Consider the following 13,262-nt stretch of genomic DNA (forward strand, 5'->3'; position numbering starts at 1 on the left):
ACATCAACGATGTTAGAGTCCGAATGGATCTCTGAGCCATGTTGCATGCAATTTGTAAGTTTTGGAGCTAATTGAAAAAACTGAAACGTCTAAGATATAAGTGATAAATCATGAAGAGTCAAAGGATATATATATATATATATATATATAATTTTTTTTTCTTAGTTATATAGTCCCACAACTTTGAGTAGATGTTTCTTCGCCGTATTTTTTTTTTTCCCTAACGAAAGTCTTCTCCTTATTTTCTTTCTTTTTTTCTATCGCTTTCAAATTCATATGGTTGTTTTAATTGGGTTAATGGGCTGAGTATTACATTCTTTCTTCTAAAAAAAAATTTATCCTTAAAATTTTGTTGTTCAAGTCTTAAAAAATTTAGGATTACTTCTTTCTCAAGTCATTTTTAACCCTAAAAATTAAATCTTTCATCATAATACTTTTCAAATCAAATTCTTATTTTGATTAGCTTAAAAATAATTCAGACCACAATATTTCTACTTCACACTCTAATTCAAATCCACCAATGTACTTGTGTCAAATCTAAGTTTTCAGTTGTTACAATCAATATAAGTTATCATCCCAATATCCTTAGTGCCTACCCATCTATACTCATGTTTGATTCTGTATGTCATAATTTGTCTACTTATACTCTGATATTATATTAATTATCATGTCTCTTATCTGAAATTGCAAGTCAGAAGTCATGACAATTATTACATACTCATGGAGAACTCTCCCTACAAGCATGCAAGACATCTCATCATGATATCATAAAGTAATAATGAAATAAAATTTACATAATCAATATTTAACTCTAATTCAAATAGTTAAATCAAATATTATATAAAATAATCTTTCATAGTTTGCCATCAACTTCAATAAATCTTAATCTAAAATAAAGATATCAAATTCTACTTCTAATTTGCTCTCCCATATAAAATCTTCAAGTCAAGCTAGTCCTTTTAATCTATAAAAATAGTAAAATATAGAGTAATGAGCTAGACGGTCCAATAAGTAACATATATTTTAGTTAGATAATTTTAGTAATAATAATATATTAAAAATAAATATGCAAGATACATCAATTCAAAATATACAATACTAATCAAAATAAGATCCATGCGAGTTCAATTTCATTCATAAATCGATTTATTTTAAAATATTATATTTATCTCGACAGCTATGAACTCAATTAAAGTACCACCACATAACTCCAAACAGTAGAGTATTAAAATACAAGCGTATAACTTTCACTGACAGGATATCGAAATACCGGCATACAACCTCCATTGACAACATGTCAAACTATCAATGCACAACCCTCACTAGCAGAGTTCGAAACATTAGTGCACAATCTTCATTAGCAGAATATCAAAGTTTCAGTATACAATCCTACTAATAGGATATCGAAGTACTAGCACACAACCCCCACTAATAGGGTATCAAAATATTAGTATATAATTCCAATTGATAGAATCTTAAAATACTAGTGCATAAATCCCACTAATAGGATATCGAAGTACCAATACATAACTTCCACTCGTAGGATATCAAAATACAAATAGGGTTTGATATATAGTCAAGCTGTGAGTCAGAATCCATTTCAAATCAAAATACTTTTTCATATCCCAATTTGAAAAGTTCATAAACTTGCAACATCAAAATCCATCAAACAATCCATATCAAACTCAATGCATTCAATCATAAATCACTTAATGTTTTGAAGAAAGATAAATTTGGTAATTCAAAATACGATGCATCAAATTCATAAATTATAAATAATCTAATATAAAAAATATTTATAATTTATTGATAAATTAAAAAAATAAAACATTACTTACCTCACACATACTCCAATAAAATCCATATAATTTCATAATTATTTTTCAAAATCATCAATTCATTGATCACATCTCAGTATCTCACTATTGTACATTTTTTTGTTGAAATGATTATGCCACTATATAGAATTGAGTCTATTGATTAGAAAGAATATAGATAATCAGGAAAGACACGGTTCATAAGTAGCCATATCTAAGGTCTAGGTCGATCAGTCATCTAATTTTATTTGATCAAAAATTATCTAAGATATAGATAATTCAACAAAAATCAAAGGAAACCAAATCAATAGTATTCGATAAGAGTCATGATGGAGGATGGTACAATGCTTGATGATTAGAGATAAATTTTTATCAAACTTTATTTAATTAAGATCAAATTAAGATACATTAGCTCCATAGAGATCAAAGACTATCAAATCTAGTGCTATCTAATAAGAGCTAAGCAGTAGCGGTTGATGTCCTGATTAGTCCAATCAAGATGATTTAATCAAATCATATTTGAACCAGTGTAAATATAGTTCAATGAAAATCCCAGATAATCAAATATAGCAGAACTAATTTGGTTAGGATTGGGATTGGCATGCTGCTCGATGACCATGGATCAGGATCTTTTCATCGAGGTTGATCCAACTTATCGAAAGAAAGTCTTTTATTGGATCAATCCTAGAGAGATAAACTTCATAGATAGAGAAATAATTTTAGAGAGAGAGATATATAGAGAGAGAAAGTAAATTTTTTTAAAGAAAAAACTAAAGAGAAAGTCATAGAGAGAGGAAGAGAAGAGAGAAAAATCTCTCAATTTTTTTTCTTTCTTCCTTTTTTTTCTTTTCTTCTTTTTCTCTCTCTTCCTTTATTTCCATGGTGAAAGAGGGGATTATTTTTCCTCTTTTTCTCTTGGAGCAGTGGATCACCAATGGCATGGCTCTGGTCGACGGTAGCTAGGGTTGCAACGGTGCAGCTGATGGACCCTAGATTGGTGGTCGGCAATGACTTTTGATGCTAGAAATTCCAAAAAGAAAGGGGCAGAAACTTGGGAAAAGTAGGGGTAGGGGTTTTCTGGAAAAATCTGACAATTATTGGTTGGAAATCATGCTTTGTGGGCTAGCGAGAATGACAAACCAAGTTAACTTAAGATTGAATGATTTTTATCTCTTTTTGCGATGATATTTGGTTGAAATCTCTGACAAATTCAAGAAGGGAAGATGCATTTCTTTTGACAAAAAATGGTGATCAATGGTGTGGGTTTCACCAGAGACTTCATCTTTTTAAATAGAGGTAGAGTGAGGAGGAGTTAGACTCTTCTCGACCACAGATTCTAACTCCAATTGGGAGTCCAACGGGAGGAGAAGAAGACCCCCAATGGAAGTCTTCCCCCTATTTTCTCTCTTTTTTTCCTATTGCTTTATAATTCATGCGGCTGTTTTAACTGGGTTGACGGGCTGGGTATTACAAGTGTTTTAAAGGCTATGTGGGGGTAATAATCAATAAGGACTTGTTATAAACTTAGAATGCATTCTTTGGATCTATTATCTTTGTTACCATATTTTGATTTGTCTTGCAAGCTTTCGAGGAGGCATTTGTTCTATGCCTTTATTTTTTATTTCATTTTTCAAAGAAAAATGTAATGGATCTTTCACTATTCTGCTCAAAAGATATACTAAGCATATCAATAAAAATCACAACCAAATAAATAGGAATATGTGGATATAATTTAAAATATTTGTTGGTGCAAAAATCGCCTGCGTCGGAGAAGCTGGAGTCGAGGGAATCGCGGTCATCGTCGGGACCTGCAAAAGAAGTCTAAACCAGAGTTGGGGTTGCTCCGGCAAGATCCTCCGAGCTCAAGTCAGTTCTCTGCCTCAACAAGAATGGAGCACTCGAATGAAAATTTTAGCAGAGTTTTTGGGATAGAAATTAGAGTTTAGAGAATAACGTATCTGGGGTCCCCCTTTTATAGGCGGAGGGTGCAACAGACTGACAGCGATGTTTGTAACCGTCTGACAGTGGGCCGCTCGAGGTCAGAAGGAGTTTATTGTGAAGAGTAGTGGAGTGGAATCGTGGCCATCACCGGGACCTGCCATGTGGAGTCTGTTGCAGGGAGTGGAGCGGCGTTCGTTGTCACGACTTGCCAGAGGGTGAAGGAGCCGTGCGGTATCTGTCGCAGGAAGTGGAGCAGAGTCATGGCCGTTATTGTGGTCTATCAGGGAGTGATGGAGCCGCGTGGGATCCGTCGCAGGAAGTGGAGCAGAGTCGTGGCCGTTACTGAGGCCTGCCAGGGAGTGATGGAGCCGCATGGGATCCGTCGCAGGAAGTGGGGCAGAATCGTGGCCGTTACTAAGGCCTGCCAGGGAGTGATGGAGCCACGTGGGATCCGTCGCAGGAAGTGGGGCAGAGTCGTGGCCATTACTGTGGGTTGCCAGGGGGTCCGGGCCTGTCGGTCGAAGTCCGGTTGAGGTGCCTGGCGAGAGAGGTAGCCATCCATCTGAGAGGAGCTCGGATGTTGCAAATCCTGTTGGGTGCCTTGGCGTTAAGGCTGCAGACGAGGACCACCTGCTGTGGGAGCTCGGTCAGAGGCTTTCCGCAGACGTAGTCCGATTTCGTGCAGACTTCAACAGAGGGTCGACCGACGGTAGATGCCGAATGGCGCTGGAGAGGTTCATCCGCCGGAGGGGTCCAGCTACTGAATTTCGTGAGCACGATATTTGCCCGCTTATAGAAGTTCGGTCGGAGTCTGATTTTCGTAGAAGCCCGGATGGGGATCATTTGTCGAGGAGTCTCGGCCCTTGTAGGAGTTTGGGGTGAGATCTACCTGTAATTAAAGTCGGGGACGAAGTCCGACTCCCGTAGGAGTCTGGGCGAAGTCTACCTGCTATTGAAGTCGGAGACGAAGTCCGGCTCCCGTAGGAGTCCGGATGAAGTCTTCCTGCAGTCGGAGTTGGGGACGAAGTCTGGCTCCCGTAGGAGTCCAGACGAAGTCTACCTGCAATTGATGTCGGGGACGAAGTCCGGCTCCCGTAGGAGTCCGGACGAAGTCTACTTGCAGTTGAAGTCGGGGATGAAGTCCGGCTCCCGTAGGAGCCCGGACGAAGTCTACCTGTAGTTGGAGCCGGGGATGAAGTCCGACTCCCGTAGGATCCCGGATGAAGTCTACCTGCAGTTAGAGCTGGGGATGGAGTCTGGCTCCGTAGGAGTCCGGATGAAGTCTAGCAGGTAGAAACTTGGGTGGAGTCCATCCGTCGTGAAGAATTCGATCGATGCTGGTGGGGGTTTATCCATCGGCAGAACTTGAGAATGTTGCAAAGGCTTGACCGCCAGAGAGGTTTGGAAAGATGTCGCCGAAGGTCGGAAGTCGGTAGAATCTCCGGAGGGTCACTTCTATCACGAACTTCGACTGGGAGTTTTTTTATACCCAACATCAATCCCCCTACTTCCAAGTTTGAGTTTCGAATGAAGGAAGTACAAAGAAATTTTCACAGCCAAAGTTATCTCCTTGAATCCTGTGCGCGATTGCCCTCAGATATTCTGGCATTTAATGCGCGCGTGCTGGAGTCTTTTTAAATCGGGGTGATCCGAAGGGACCTTTCGAAATTCTCGCTGGAGCGCTGGCCCAGGTACGGCACAGTAATGTCTCTGTCAGCTGTCAGTCGCTTTTAGCCGCCTGTCATGGCGAGTGGGACACGTGGCGAGCGTGGGTCGGCCTGGGGAAATTCGCGATCATTATAGCACGGATCCTAGGGTCTATTTAAACCCGCCTTTCCACCTTCAGGAGCCTCATTCTGTCTGAAAGTTCTGTCGGTGTCTGCCTTCTCTTCGAGAGCTCTGACCCTCCTTGGCGTCTACCTTGGCCCTAAGCATTCTTCGAGTCGTCCCTATCCTCGCACCCCTGCATCCTTCGGAGCGACTTAGGTTAGTCCCGAAACTTTCGTTTCTCTTCTTGCCATCTAGGTGCCCTTTCTCCTTCATTTTTCTTCTGCCGCATTCCTCTGGTTTGGTCCCCCGCAAACCTTTCGCCTCTTATCCCGCCTGATTTCTCCAAGATTTTTAGGGTCTTTGTTTGAAATATCTTCTGGCACCTCCGCCTTCAGTGGTTCCAGGAGTTCGTCTGCCTCAGCCCCCCAGAACCCCCACACTGTAGACGAACCCACATCTAGGGCTGGGCCTCGTCCGATTTTTGCATCGGGTGCCATTCCCTATTCTCTGACTCTGGATGAACTTTTACTGATAAGGGTTCAGTATGGAGTTCCTCTGGAGTATGATCTGGAGCTTCCTGGTCTCGCCGACCGGGCTAGCACCCCCCATTTGGTCGTTTTTGCCTGTATCAGGAGGCCTTCCGTGCCGGACTCCGGCTTTCGCTTTTGCCCTTCGTCGTCGTCCTTTTCCATTTTTTAGATATTTCTTTAGCTTCAGTTACGCCGAATTTCTTTAGGTTTTTGATAGGGTTCCTCTCCCTTTGCCACGTAATCGAAGTTCAGCCATCTTTTTTTTTGTTTAGATATTTTTACACCTTCAAGCGCCACCCCTCAGTGAAGGACTGGTGGTATTTCTCCCCCTAGTTTGGCAAGAAGGGGTTGCTGAAAGGTGCTCCCTTTTCAATCCACAACTGGAAGGAAAAGTACCTCTTCGTCCACTGCCCGACCTTGAGGCTGGGATTGCCCCCTTGGGGCTCTCTGAGGGACTCTATCCGCGGGCTCCTAGTCTGGGGGAGGATGACCTTCAGGCCGCCCGGAGGCTTCTTAGTTACTCAACTCCTTCCCTCCCCAACCTTCTGAAGGAGCAATTTTTGTTCAACATCGGCTTGAGCCCTCTGGACCCTGCGAGTATCCCATCTTTCCTTTCCTTTTCTTTTCTCCCGCTCTTCTTCTCTCTCTCTTTTTTTTCTTTATTTTTTTTTCATGCGTCACTTCTTCCTTTTTCACTCCATTACTGATCTTTTTTCTCTCTCCTTTTTTTTTTTTTTTTTTTAAGGAATGGACGCCGAAGCAGCACGGATGCTCGCCAGGGGCCTCAAGGCTCACAAAAGAAAAGGCGCCGCGACCTCCGGATCGGCGAAGAAGGCCAGAATGGAGGAGATGAGCTCGGTCACGCCTGCCCAGGCGGCTCCCGCGGTCGACGTTCCTTCAGACGTCGAACCTCCGCCTCCCTGGGCCTCTTCAAGGAGTTCCCCCGCTGAGGCTCCTGCTTCGGGGGTCCGCTTTGAGGAGGCACCAGGGGTTGAGAGGGGGAGGAGAAGGAAGTCGGTGGCCCGCAGGGTGAGTAGCCACCAAGCCACCATCGAAGAGTCCCTCGGTTCCGAACGAGAGCGGGGGAGAATCCCTTTAATGATAGGGACCTGATAAAGCGACTGATCGATGGCTGCATCCTGCCCGAAGTCGTCCAGAGGATTGATCGCACCGATCCCGAACAGCGGGTTTGGGACTCCCTAGGGTCCTTTCTTGAGGTAAACAGATTCACCTTCCTCCTTCCCTTCGCACCTTCATTTGATTAGCTTCTCGACCTCCGTTCTGACCTCCTAGCCGCCCTTGCAGATCGGGCACCAGCTCCTTGCCAATATCGAGGCGACGAACCGGACGAGGAGGGATGCCATTCAGGCGAAGGAGAGTCGTCGGGTCGAAGTTGCTCGCCTCAAAGAAAAGGCTGCCGAGGTAGTCAGCTCCAAGAGGTCCTTGAGAAAGAAAAGCAGACCTCAGAGGAGACGGTGAGGAAGGCGGAGGCCGAGGTCGCAAATTTGATGGAGCAGATTTCGGTCCTGGTCTCGGAGGCCAGGGTTCTAGCAGTGGAGGAGTTCAAGGCCTCTGCGGAGATGAGGGACCTGAACGTCAAGTTCGGCCAAGAAGCATTCATCAAAGGATTCGAGCTCTGTCAAGAGAAGGTGGTCAAAAAATTTTTTGAGCTCAACCTCAGCTTCTTGGACGAGGCATCTGAAGATGAAGCCGGTCCCTCTCCCACTGCTACTGCCACCGCAGCCCCCCTTCCAGGAACACCGAGCTCCCCAACTCCTATTTCAGAGGTCTGAGACCTCTGACTTTGTATTTTTCTTTTACTGTAATTTTTTTTTCTTTTTATCTTTAAGAAACATTCAATCAATAAAATTGAATTTCTCCTTATGGAGGACTTCTCCACTCTTCCTCCCTCCTCTTTTTTTATTTTTCTTTCTGCAATGAGACGCGCCTTGACGCTTTTGTCTCTCGATGACAGTGTCCTGCCGAAGCGCTTCCCTTGCCACAAGGAATTCCGCTGAAGTCCATGATCCAACGTCTGAAGAAGAAATTTGTCATTTAACAAAAGGGTCAGGGAGATGGAGGGCGAACTTCGCAGGTTGAGGGAGAGCCACTCTGAGGCTACCGCAGAGGCCACCTACTTTCGGAACCTCCACGTGAAGGGATTATGGAGTACAGTCGGAGGAAAGCAAACTTGAGAAGGAGCTCGAGGAACATAAGAAGCATGCCAGCGATCGATCCTGGGCCCAAGCTACCAAGATCAGTTCTCTCAGAGTGGAGCTATCGGCTGCACAGGAGAGGATTAGCCAGTTGGAAGGGAGCTCGTCCTGGCTTTCGATTCGGGTCGACTGCGATCGGGAATGGTCGAAGAAGTTTTCCGACCTTCAGCAACAGCTCCAGGATGCTGAGGTGAGCTATAATGCATACCAGGTCGGCTGGTGCAAGCAGGTGGATGACTATAGAGGAAAGCTCAGGATGGTGACCGACGAGGTTGCCCGCCTTCAAAGGCGGCTAGCTGAAGGGGCTCAGTTTGCTCCTGTTCGGGGTCCCGACGAACTCCAATCCCTGAGAAGAAACGTAGAAGAGCTATCTGTCGCCCTTGGGAGGGGAAGGCTGAGCTGCAGCAATTGAAGATCCAGCTGGTACATGAGCAGCAGGCAGTCAGGGATGCGGAGGCAGAATCTGAGGTCCTGAGAAAAAGGCATCGAGAGGGGAGAATGAAAGCCAGCGGCTTCATCGGAGATATATGGAGATGCTGATGAGAAAGAAGGAATTGGAAGAAAAAGTGAGAGCTTAAGGCACTCCCTGATGAGGGTCGAAGCGAAAGTTCGAAGTCGGAGGAAGCGGGCCCCCCTAGGGCTCTTTTTGTCTTTCATCCTTCTATGTGTCTTCTTTTGCCGTCTGTTTGTTTGTTGTTGTTTTTGGTTGTTTTTTTTTGGCCTTCCGGGCTCTTGTAACGCATACTTTGCTAATGAAATAAAAAGAAGGTCTTTATTATCTTACCCGTGCGTCGTGTCGAATTGTCATCCGTCGGACTTCTTTCATTTTTGTCCTGTGCGATGTAGATGTTGTTCGAAGGTTCCTTGTTCATCTTTGTATTAGGTCGTCATCATCGAGTTTCTCGTATTTTTTGATTGGTTCGACGTCGACATCGTTTGGAGGTTCCTAGCCATTGCCGTGTTGATTCACCTTTTTGTTCATGACCGTAGATCTCACTTTCTCTTCCTCCTTCCTCATGGAGACGAGGTCCTTCGTGCCTTTAATGTAGTTTGACCTCCATTTTTCGTTGGGGTAGTCCACTGCTGTTCCTTCACATCTTCCTCCTTCTTTTAGGCAAGGGTTCTCCCTAGCTTTTTATGGAGTCGCGGTAGCGTAGAAGGGCCGCCGAGAAGATTTTCTTCTTTCTTGTCGGGTCTTGAATGGTCGACCTTAATTGGTGTCAGGATGAGGTTCTTCTCCTATTTTTGATGTGATCGATTTCAGCTCAGGTTAGAACGAGGTTCTCCTTCTGTTCTTAACAGGGCTGCAGGGGCACATATGGGCATTGTAGGGCCTCTCCCCCCATCCGATCTAAGCGTAACCGGGCCTTCGACTTTTCTCATGTTAGGACGAGGTTCTCCTCCTATTCCTATCATGGCTGTGGGGGCACATATGGGCGTTGCAGGACCTCTCCCTCCATCCGGTCTAAGTGTAACCGGGCCTTCGACTTTGCTCATGTTAGGATGAGGTTCTCCTCCTGTTCCTAACATGGCTGTGGGGGCATATATGGGCGTTGCAGGGCCTCTCCCCCATCCGGTCTAAGTGTAATCGGGCCTTCGACTTTGCTCATGTTAGGATGAGGTTCTCCTCCTGTTCCTAACATGGCTGTGGGGGCACATATGGGCGCTGTATGGCCTCTCCCCTCATCCGATCTACAAGTAACCGGGCCTTCGACCTTGCTCACGTTAGGGCGAAGTTCTCCTCCTGTCCCTAACATGGCTGTGGAGGCGCATATGGGCACTGTATGGCCTCTCCCCCCATCCGATCTACAAGTAACCGGGCCTTCGACCTTGCTCATGTTAGGGCGAGGTTCTCCTCCTGTCCCTAACATGGCTGTGGGGGCGCATATGGATGCTGTGTGGCCTCTCCCCCCATTCGGTCTAAAAGTAATCGGACTTTCAACTTTGCCCACATTAGGGTTTGTTTTAGTTGTCCGATGGGGTCGTCCCCTGTCGTTACAAATCTATGCCAAAAAGGGAAAGATGTGCAAGTCTGAAAGGAATCTTGATTTAAAGCGGGATCGTTCGCAATACATTTACAAATTTTTCAAATCCCAGGGCTGTAGAAGGTCTGCTTTCTGTTAAGGTCCTCCGAGATGGAGTTGATGATCCCAATTGGAGGTCGATCTCCAGGCTGCTCTTCCCTCCTCGGTGGTTCAGGCTGTGGTAGGGCCCTTGGTCGATCCTCTCTACCCTCAGGTCAGCATCGAATGAACCTGTCGAGCCGACCTCGTCTGATGAGCTCCTCGATCTCATCTGAAGCTGAATGCATTCCTCCGTGTCGTAGCCGTGGTCACGATGGTAGAGGCAGAACTTATTAGGATTGCGCTTCTCGAGGTGCGTGCGTATCCTTTCTGGCCTTGGGAGCTGCTCTCTGACTTCCATCAGCACCTGGATTTTCGATGCGTTGAGGGGGCATAGCTATGGAATCTCCCTGGGGGAGACCCTCGGCGGACTCAGTGCTCGGGCTTCTCTGTCTGCGCGCTCGGGGAGGAGTCTGGGCGCGCTTGTGCCCGGGGGGAGTCCGAGAACGCGGTGAGCTTCTCTCGCCCCTTTCTCGACTGTGGGCTTACTCGAGTCTCCCGCCTGCGCTCTCTCGCAGTCTCCTCATCCTTCATTTTGAAGGCTTCTTCTGCCCGGGCGTATCCTTTGGCCCGAGCAACAGATCAGCAAAATCCTGGGGTACTTCTTTTCCAGGGAGAATAGAAGGTCATTCTTTTGAAGGCCGCCTTTCAGAGCGGCCATCGCGACCGATTGGTTTAAGTTCCGGACCTCCAATGCGGCGATATTGAAATGGTTGACGTAAGCCTGAATGGACTCCCCTCCCTCTGCTTGATGTTGATGAGGGACTCCGAACCCCTCCGGGGACGCCGGCTGCTAACAAAATGGGCCACAAATTGGTGGCTCATCTGATCAAAGGAAAAGATGGTGCCCGGCTTCAGCGTCGAGTATCAATTTCTCGCCGCTCCTTCAAGGTGGAGGGAAAGCTCGGCACAGGATGGCATCAGACGCGCCATGAAGCAGCATCATTGTCCGGAAGGCCTCCAGGTGGTCAACTGGGTCCGAAGTCCCGTCGTAGCTCTCAAACTGAGGGAGCTTGAAGTTCGACGGGATGGGTTCCTGCATGATCATTTGAGAAAAGGGAGGGTCAGTACAAATATCCTCACCATAAGCGGGGGAGCATGGCGGAGTTCTTCGATCCACCGGTTCATCTTCTGGAGCCTCCGGTCCAGGAAATCCTCTCGACTACGGGTCTCGAGGATCTTCTGGCTGAATGGAGGTAGAGATCTTCCAGGGGTGAAATCGTGGTCTGATTGAGGGCTCTCCACCCTTGGATTCATCTTTTCGAAAAAGACGGGGTGGCTGGCCCAAGTGGCCCATCCTACCATCAAATTTTGGAGTTCTGATGACGCTCTCTCCAGTCGCACTGATGCCTGCGGCTGCTGTTGCTGTTGTCTGGCCTGCACAGCTTCAGTGAGGCCTCTGACCTGCTGCACCAGTAGGTCGAATTGCTCCGCACCAACGCCGTTGTCGGAGGAGGGGGGAGGCTGGGAAATTGAGGTGAGGTCGGAGCCTGAGATCTGATCGCGGAGACCGTGGATCACCGCGTGGATGCTTTGCGGGGAGGCATCAGGCGAAGACCTAGTGGGGAAGGGAGGAGAGGATGTCGGAAAAGATGATCGGAGGCGGTCCCGTTGAGTGCTCCTTTAAGAACAAGGGTACTGCGAAGACACAGGCCCTTCCTCTAGCGCCAATCCTGTTGGTGCAAAAATCCGCCTGCATCGGAGAAGCTGGAGTCGAGGGAATCGTGGTCGCCGTCGGGACCTGCAAAAGAAGTCTAAACCAGAGTTGGGGTTGCTCCGGCAAGACCCTCCGATGCTCAAGTCAGTTCTCTGCCTCAACAAGAATGGAGCGCTCGAACAAAATTTTAGTAGAGTTTTTGGGATAGAAATTAGAGCTTAGAGAATAACGTATCTAGGGTCCCCCTTTTATAGGCGGAGTCCGGACGAAGTCTTCCTACAGCCGGAGTTGGGGACGAAGTCCGGCTCCCGTAGGAGTCTGGACGAAGTCTACCTGCAATTGACGTTGGGGATGAAGTCCGGCTCCCGTAGGAGTCCGAACGAAGTCTACCTGCAGTTGAAGTCGGGGATGAAGTCCGGCTCCGTAGGAGCCCGGACGAAGTCTACCTGCAGTTGGAGCTGGGGATGAAGTCCGGCTCCCGTAGGAGCCCGGACGAAGTCTACCTGCAGTTGGAGCTGGGGACGGAGTCCGGCTCCCGTAGGAGTCCGGATGAAGTCTAGCAGGTAGAAACTTGGGTGGAGTCCGTCCGTCGTGAAGAATCTGGTCGACGTTGGTGGGGTTTATCCGTCGGCAGAACTTGAGAATGTTGCCGAGGCTCGGCCACCAGAGAGTTTTGGAAAGATGTCGTCGAAGGTCGGAAGTCGGTAGAATCCCCGGAGGGTCACTCCTGTCACGAACTTCGGCTGGGGGGTATTTTTATACCCAACAATATTGTTAGCAAGTTTTCGTTTTTGCTTAGAGATGGGCATAGTAGAATGCTAATGACAAGTCTCGTAGCTAGGAGTATATGCATGGGCATGCCACTAATATTGGATTTGTTGCTTAAAAAGGTAGCAACCCAAGAGGAGGGGGGGGATAAATTAGATTCTTTAAAAATTTTAACTAAATCAAAGTTTAAATAAATATGTGCTTCAATTTAAGCTTAACTTGAGTGATTGTATAGAATTTATATATGCAGCAGTGGATATAAACTAATGAAAGCAAAGTAAGAATGTAAAGCAAGTAAGATAAACAAGACAATGTAAAATACAAATACAAAGAGATTTATAGTGGTTCAATGTAATCCCGTACCTACATCTATTCTCCAAGAGTCTTTTGAGAATTTCACTATAATCTTTTTGATTACAGCATGTTTGTTTTATCTAGAA

Source organism: Elaeis guineensis, chromosome 11, assembly GCF_000442705.2.
Source record: "Elaeis guineensis isolate ETL-2024a chromosome 11, EG11, whole genome shotgun sequence".
NCBI classification, from domain to species: Eukaryota; Viridiplantae; Streptophyta; class Magnoliopsida; order Arecales; family Arecaceae; genus Elaeis; species Elaeis guineensis.